The sequence below is a fragment of the Phasianus colchicus genome, unplaced genomic scaffold (genome assembly GCF_987193195.1).
Source record: "Phasianus colchicus unplaced genomic scaffold, bPhaCol1.hap1.1 HAP1_SCAFFOLD_85, whole genome shotgun sequence".
Taxonomy (NCBI): domain Eukaryota; kingdom Metazoa; phylum Chordata; class Aves; order Galliformes; family Phasianidae; genus Phasianus; species Phasianus colchicus.
This window is the reverse complement of record NW_028325257.1, coordinates 48,566-57,162: the sequence shown is the minus strand read 5'-3', so window position 1 is coordinate 57,162 and position 8,597 is coordinate 48,566.

The window sequence follows — 8,597 nt, the reverse complement described above, 5'->3', positions numbered from 1 at the left end:
TTTCTAATTTACCGATGTGAATACATGAGTAAGTGCTTAAAAAGTTTTTTTTTTTAATTAATTTTATTTTTGCAACCCTATAAAATCCTATAATAGATTCTTAGTCCCTATTTCATATGTTTAACTGGGGCACTGAAAGATTGAGTCAAAACTGTCTAATCATTTTCAGTACCAAAGATATAGGATATAGGAAATTAAATGCCAATAAATATGTATTTGCAGCTTATTTGTTGAGCATCAAATGGGAGATGTGAAGCAGTTGCAAAGAGAATTCAGTAGTTGTACTGTATGGCATATCCTATATGTTACCATTTGGCAGCATGCAGGGTTGGGTAATATGCATGTTTCAGATTGTCATGCAAATAAAGGAACTATTTTAATGTTATCAGTCTCACTCATTTTGAAGCTCGAAGTTATCTCTGGGTCTGCCCTCTGACCTGAATTGTCTGAGTTAAAATTTGCTTAGTTAAAGAGCACATTAATGACTACTCCCAAATATGTTAATAAAAATGTTACTAATTATGCTATTGTTTTATCATGGCAGCAAAGAAGTAACTTTATTCAAGGTCTGCAAAGGCTGAAAGGTTATATTTTCACAAACTCAGTGCTAGTGTGAATACTGGTTCTTTAATCCTAAAAAAAATTACAAAAGACAAGGATAGTTTCTCATCAACAAATGCTTTCAAATCAATCTCATTCATTTTTATTATTGAATGTGTTTCAAAATGGAAAGCAAACAAACAAACAAAAAGCATCTCAAGGTACTGCAGCCTCAGTTGTTTAGGATACTAAGACAAATAATTATCATTTCGCTATAGTATGACTTTCTAGGGAATAAACAGTGTGTGTTTATGGAAGTAAATCAGTGCCATAATGTTATTTAGGAATTCATAAAGATTCTGCAGGAAACATTATTTCTAACCTTTCAGTGTTGACTTCACAATCTAATGTTATTTTAATATACTTGGTGTATATTTTATGTTTTAAAAATCTGACGTTTTTCCTAATTTGGTGTCATCTTGACAAAATCTGCATGATTCAGCACAAAGGTTGAAATCTATTCATTATTCAGTTCTGTAAAAGTATCTGCTATCTTTGCGAATAATTGAAAGTTTCTTATCTTTCACATTTCGTATGTACACCAGAAAGGAGTGGGATACTTGCTTGTGAGATATTTTGAACATTTATGGAATATTATGTTCAATTTCAGAATCTGGAGAAACATGAGTTCTTTGCTACCTTTTCTGAGCTGCCATCTTTAGGAAACTGTGATACCCTCTAGAGTAAAACTAAAATATCCATCCCTATGTCCACTTAATGAGTATGAAGTTTAGGGGTAGAGAGAGGTTTGTGGTGGAACAAATTAACAGCTTATACACACGTGCATTCTCAGATGTCCTACTTCAAATAGTTGTTTTGTAAATTTAGCCAAGGATTAACTGACTGGAAGTAGTTAATTTCCCTAGCAAATGTACAAATAAATTGATAACTTTTCTGTGCATAAAATGGTATGAACAACAATTTTGCAGAACGGTAACAAAGGCAATTCATTCTTGGACTTGAAATGTACAAGGAGGGAGATTGGATGTTAACTTAATGCTTCATTACTGCAACTATATTAACAAAGATAATTGACTGTGATACTCCTAGAGGAGGGAAAAAAAAGTGCTTTTTTTCAACTTGCATTCAGTTAAATTTAAGTTTTTACTAGAAAGAGTGGTTGTGTTTGTATTGTTGCTTTTCTTTGTTTTGCGTCTTAAGAAAACCACAAACATCAATACACAAGGTTGAAACACTGTTTGAACATGTAATCCTGATATCAGGATATCATTTTGTACAGTTCTTCAAATTCTGTCTTCGAACTGATTTTTTTTTTCCATGCATCAGTGTGAAGAACTGAGATATATAAGAGCCATTTTTGAACAGAAGTCAGATTTATCTCTTAAAGTTATTGAGACTACTATTGAAGTAATAAAAACTTGATCTCCTGCAAATGAGATCAAGGTCCTTTGAAGTGTAGCATAGGTAACACACATTATAAAGTGTTAGCATATTATGTTCTAAAAGTAAAAAGTGTTACAGTGGTGAATCATGGTTTCGATTTAAAATGTTTTAGGGTGAAAGGCTACAAGTACAGCTTTCATCGTTATTTTTTTGAATGTAGTGGATGAAATAGGTGAAATAGATCTAATTATGTACACGTGGTTACGGTATGTTTTAAGTAGACAAAAACAGATGTGGGACCTAAAGAAAGCCCCCAGGGAATCAATAGAGAACAATGTGACCCAAGTTTCTATTTCAAAATGCTTGGAAATATTTTAGCATAGAAAAGAGCTGTATTTAGTCATATCAGAAACCTGTTAGTAGAATGTAGTAAGATGCATATTTTTTCCTAATAATGAATTTTTCTTTTTTGAAACTTTACGAAAACATGGAATATTTATATCTCCTTTTTCATCAAATGCAATTGAAATTGGCCCAGTAAGCTCCAAAGAGTTGAGAAGACTAACATGCAGAAAGATACAAAGATATCCAATCATATTTTCCACACAAGACTGTGCAGGAGACTTGTTACTAATAAACCATTTTTAAAAAGAAAATAGAATAATTATTTGTTGATGGAAATTGAAATAGAAAATTGATGTAAATGCAGTGATCATTCTTTGCATTTTGGATTTAAATGCTTTTGAGCTGATACAATGAGAGCAGAAGCGTCTCAGAAGCTTTTCTTAACTTATTAAATTACTTTTCTTCTTTCTATCTGGCCTAGTCAGTTCTGTGTTTAACTCACCTTGGAATTCTCAAAGAAGATGTAATTGTGTTTTCCACAGACATTTTCTGTCTATGGTCATTTCCATATTTCATAATAATGCACTTTTATGTACATGTGTTTTTACATGCAAGCTCTGTTTGAAATAACAAGAGTCATTTATAGAGCTGTAAAGCCATGGAACAGAATCTTTGTAGTGTTTTCACTATTACTGTATCAAAATAAAGGTAGAATCCTAGATTAGACTCATAAATTATTGCCATCTTGTGTCTACCCTTGCTACAGTGTCACTGGCAAAATGTAGCATTCAAGAAACATAAATGGATAAGTAATGAAAAAAGCAGTCCTTCTTTGTTTAACTGGATAATAAATGTCATGCTGCTATTCCCTGCATTGCACCAGGTGTACATCACCGTAGATAAAGCATACATCAAAACAATTTTTACGACTGTGCATGAATAAACTGTTAATCTGTACAGAGACTAATCCACCTGGATAAATTAATTTTGGTTGAAGAGGATTTTTCTTCAATTAATAACATCACTTTTCAGTTTTGAAATTTCTTATTTCAAAGATAATTTTGAAATTATGACAATTTCTTTTTATTTATTTTTTTGTTGTTGTAAAAGATGATCAAAGCCTCAAAATAAGGTTTTATGATTTATTTGTTTTATTCATAGAATGGTATTGCAAATCTATTCTACAGAAAACCAAAGCTATTTTTGTCAGCTTTACTTAATTAATATTCTTTAGCTGAATGTTAATGAAATTCAGTTTTGAATTTATAATTCAGTTTTGCATTTGTTTTTTGTTGATTTCATTATATTATAAATATAGATTTTAAAACTGAATTTGAATATTAAGTTTCCCTAACTTTGTCTCCAAATTTAAAACAACTTCAATTCTCACTTCATTTTTTTCTTTCTTTTTTTTTTTTTTTTTCTTAACGCAAATAAAATTCTACTGGATATATTTAAAGTATTTATATGTGTAGTAATGTAGCTGAAGAATATTGGTAAAAACAAAATCACTTTCAAAGACCTTTCAAAGACCTAAATTCAGCTTTAATTGCTGATGCTTTTCCTGAAGAAAGATCCTGTGCTGCAAGCTTACCTATTTTTGTGGTGTAATTAGTTGGCCCATTAAAATACATATTATCTGTTCTATAAATCTGCTCTAGTAACTTCTGAAAAATACATGACACTAATCATAATTGTACTCTTTGGAAAGCGAGTTACAAACCTCGTACTGAGTACTTTTGAAAACTCCACTGAACATGTGTTCAAAACAAGTATTTAGAAAGGAATTGCAGGCATATTTTCTTACCTTCCTTCATTCTTACTACATACATTACTGTCGTATGGAGTACTGTATTTGAGAGAAGTTATTGTGACTCACAACATCCCCAAAGTTATTCTTCTAATATGAGATGAAAACATAAAGCAGCTTAAAGAACTTACTATAAAAATGGAAGCGGCCTGTAAAAAAGGCAGTTTACTGAACTGATGAGGCAGTGGTACCTGTTTTACAAACAGGTGAGCTGTCGTGGTCTTATTCTCAGTTTGGCTTAAAGAAAAACTACATTACCCACAGAAAGAACCTTTCTGGCAATAATTATAATAAAGAGTTAATGAGATCAGTAAGCTAGCTGTCTTGTTTAGTTTACACAAATATTTCCAGCTTTTCCTGAAAAGTAGTTTTGCATGAAGGAGGTAGAGGGAGGAAGGAAAGAAGAGAGGTTCCTACTGTGTGTTTCTGTGATTTGTTGTTGTTGTTGTTTGTTTGTTTTATTTAGAAATCACTCTCTGTGTAGAATAAAAACAAAAATATATATATTATTTACTTTTAAATCTTGTTAAACTTTTTATTAACCTTGACAAATGTAGCTTTGCAAATTTTGTTAATTCATTTTTTAATGAGAATCTGACTTTCTCAGTCAGAAAAGGAGATTTTACAGTAATAATACATAGTTCACAAGCTCCTGGAAACTGATTATTCAGCCTTATAACAATAGAATTTGGTCTGTTATTATCCACAGAACATATATTACTTTATAAAATCTATCTAAATGAAGGCTGAATTTAAAATATATTTTTCTGCTGGAGACAAAATGGAATGCTTTTTAATTATCTAGGAAGCTGATGACAAAGTACTCTATTCTCTCTTGACGACGTTTATGCATTCAGCAAATATTATTTGATCACAGATCAATGTGAACCTTCAAACTATCAAATACCTCCTGGTTCTAAGTCTTTCTGACATAGTATTCATAAAATTCAAGTTTAAGGATCAGCTTTTTTATTCATGACATAATGTCCTGTGATTCCTTGAACAGGACTCAGAAAATAGGCAGTTATTCAATAGACTGTTTAGTTCTTGTTCAGCCTGTGCTTTTTGTTGTTGTCTGTCTGCTATTCAGCTCAGAATACAGAACTATTGTATTTCTCATAAATGCTTAGCACTCAAATATGGAAGTGCTTCACAGGAATTAATTTTTGTACCTAACAAGTTTTACTATGAAGCCACGAGTGTCTTCATCATTATTTAGCACAATAATTGCAGCAGTACAAACAACCAACCTTATAAAAAATATTACATGCATTATTTTTTTTTTTTGCTCATCAAGGAAAGGGTTCTGTGAATCTTTACCTACACCTAGATCTACTGTGCAGTATACAAGATGGATACTCATCTGAAATATCTAGTGCTGTATCTATATGCAAAGTGTCAACCTAAATTTTTGGCTTTACAAAATTTTGATGACTATATTTTGCAGTAGATATATTTACAGCCTAGTTGTTTCTTCATTTCTTTTTATTTCCAGTACTTGAATGTATTATAGGATTCTATATGGGTATATTTGTGTAAATAAAGCCAAGAAGAGGGCACCTTCTCTCAGAAAGACCACTTTTCTCCCCAAGAGAGGAGATTTTCTCCCAATTGGATGACATTTGCTGTAAGAAAGACCTCTTTTCGTCCCTCAAGAGGACATTGTCTTTCCCACTGAGGACATTTTCTCCCACAAGTGCCGCTACTCTTTGAAACACCTCCATTTCCTCCCAAATCTACTCCATGACACGCCTCAGGATGACACTTACTCCCCGATTTGGGGCATTTTCTCCCAGAAATACCACTTCTCTCCCAAAGGGATGGCCTTTTCCCTCTCTAGCATCTGTTTCCTCACCAATACCTGGCATTTTCTCCCAGAAACACCAGCTTTCTCACACATACATCACCTTCCCCCCCCCCCCACATCAGACCTCTTCTCCCAGAAATACCAGGACTCTGCTGAATATTTCCCATTTCCTCCGGAACATACAGCATTACACTCCGCAAGAGGACAGTTTCTTTCAGAAATGTGGCATTTTGTCGCAGATACACCATTTTTATGCCCAGTAGAGCTCCTTTTCTCCCAGAAATAGCACTGCTCTTAGGAAGAGCTCCCATTTTCTAACCAAAATGCTGCGTTACACTCCTCAAGATCACACTTACCCCCATCAAGATGGCAGTGTCACAGAAATACCAGCTTCTGCCCCCAAAATGGGACTTTGGCTCTCCAAAACAAGACATTTTCTCCCAGAAATACCAGGACTCTTAGAAATACCTCACGTTTCATCTCAAGAATACTGCTTTCCACTCCTCAAGATCACACTGACTCCCATCACAATGGCCTTTTCTCCCACATACACCAGCTTTCTCCCAAATACACGACATTTTCTCCCACATACACCCGTTTTCTCCCAAAGATGGGACATATTCTCCCAGAAATGCCAGCTTATTCTTTAAAAAACGGCCTTTTTTTTTCCCAAAATACCAGCTTTCTCACAAACACCTGTCATTTTCCAACCAAGTCTGCTACTATCTCCCAGAAACAGCCGGTTTCCGAGAAATACCTGACGTTTGCTCTCCCAAATACTACTTGACACTCCTCCAGAGGACGTTGTCTCCCCTATTTACCACGTTTTCTCCCCAAGAGACCACTTGGCACACCAAAAAGACCACCGTTGCTCTCCAGTACAAGATCTTCTTTCCCACCGGTTCCCACTTTTCTCCCCCAGCTATGTCATTTCCTCCCAGAAATGCCACTTTTCCCTTGGAAATTTCACCTTCTCTTCCAAAAAGAGGAGATTTGCTCCCAGAAATACCCCTTCTCTTACAACTGCCACACGCTTTCTCCCCAAAAAGCCTCCATGACAATGCCAAATGGGACACTTGCAGCCAAGAAGAGGGCACCTTCTCTCAGAAAGACCACTTTTCTCCCCAAGAGAGGAGATTTTCTCCCAATTGGATGACATTTGCTGTAAGAAAGACCTCTTTTCGTCCCTCAAGAGGACATTGTCTTTCCCACTGAGGACATTTTCTCCCACAAGTGCCGCTACTCTTTGAAACACCTCCATTTCCTCCCAAATCTACTCCATGACACGCCTCAGGATGACACTTACTCCCCGATTTGGGGCATTTTCTCCCAGAAATACCACTTCGCTCCCAAAGGGATGGCCTTTTCCCTCTCTAGCATCTGTTTCCTCACCAATACCTGGCATTTTCTCCCAGAAACACCAGCTTTCTCACACATACATCACCTTCCCCCCCCCCCCCACATCAGACCTCTTCTCCCAGAAATACCAGGACTCTGCTGAATATTTCCCATTTCCTCCGGAACATACAGCATTACACTCCGCAAGAGGACAGTTTCTTTCAGAAATGTGGCATTTTATCGCAGATACACCATTTTTATGCCCAGTAGAGCTCCTTTTCTCCCAGAAATAGCACTGCTCTTAGGAAGAGCTCCCATTTTCTAACCAAAATGCTGCGTTACACTCCTCAAGATCACACTTACCCCCATCAAGATGGCAGTGTCACAGAAATACCAGCTTCTGCCCCCAAAATGGGACTTTGGCTCTCCAAAACAAGACATTTTCTCCCAGAAATACCAGGACTCTTAGAAATACCTCACGTTTCATCTCAAGAATACTGCTTTCCACTCCTCAAGATCACACTGACTCCCATCACAATGGCCTTTTCTCCCACATACACCAGCTTTCTCCCAAATACACGACATTTTCTCCCACATACACCCGTTTTCTCCCAAAGATGGGACATATTCTCCCAGAAATGCCAGCTTATTCTTTAAAAAACGGCCTTTTTTTTTTCCCAAAATACCAGCTTTCTCACAAACACCTGTCATTTTCCAACCAAGTCTGCTACTATCTCCCAGAAACAGCCGGTTTCCGAGAAATACCTGACGTTTGCTCTCCCAAATACTACTTGACACTCCTCCAGAGGACGTTGTCTCCCCTATTTACCACGTTTTCTCCCCAAGAGACCACTTGGCACACCAAAAAGACCACCGTTGCTCTCCAGTACAAGATCTTCTTTCCCACCGGTTCCCACTTTTCTCCCCCAGCTATGTCATTTCCTCCCAGAAATGCCACTTTTCCCTTGGAAATTTCACCTTCTCTTCCAAAAAGAGGAGATTTGCTCCCAGAAATACCCCTTCTCTTACAACTGCCACACGCTTTCTCCCCAAAAAGCCTCCATGACAATGCCAAATGGGACACTTGCAGCCAAGAAGAGGGCACCTTCTCTCAGAAAGACCACTTTTCTCCCCAAGAGAGGAGATTTTCTCCCAATTGGATGACATTTGCTGTAAGAAAGACCTCTTTTCGTCCCTCAAGAGGACATTGTCTTTCCCACTGAGGACATTTTCTCCCACAAGTGCCGCTACTCTTTGAAACACCTCCATTTCCTCCCAAATCTACTCCATGACACGCCTCAGGATGACACTTACTCCCCGATTTGGGGCATTTTCTCCCAGAAATACCACTTC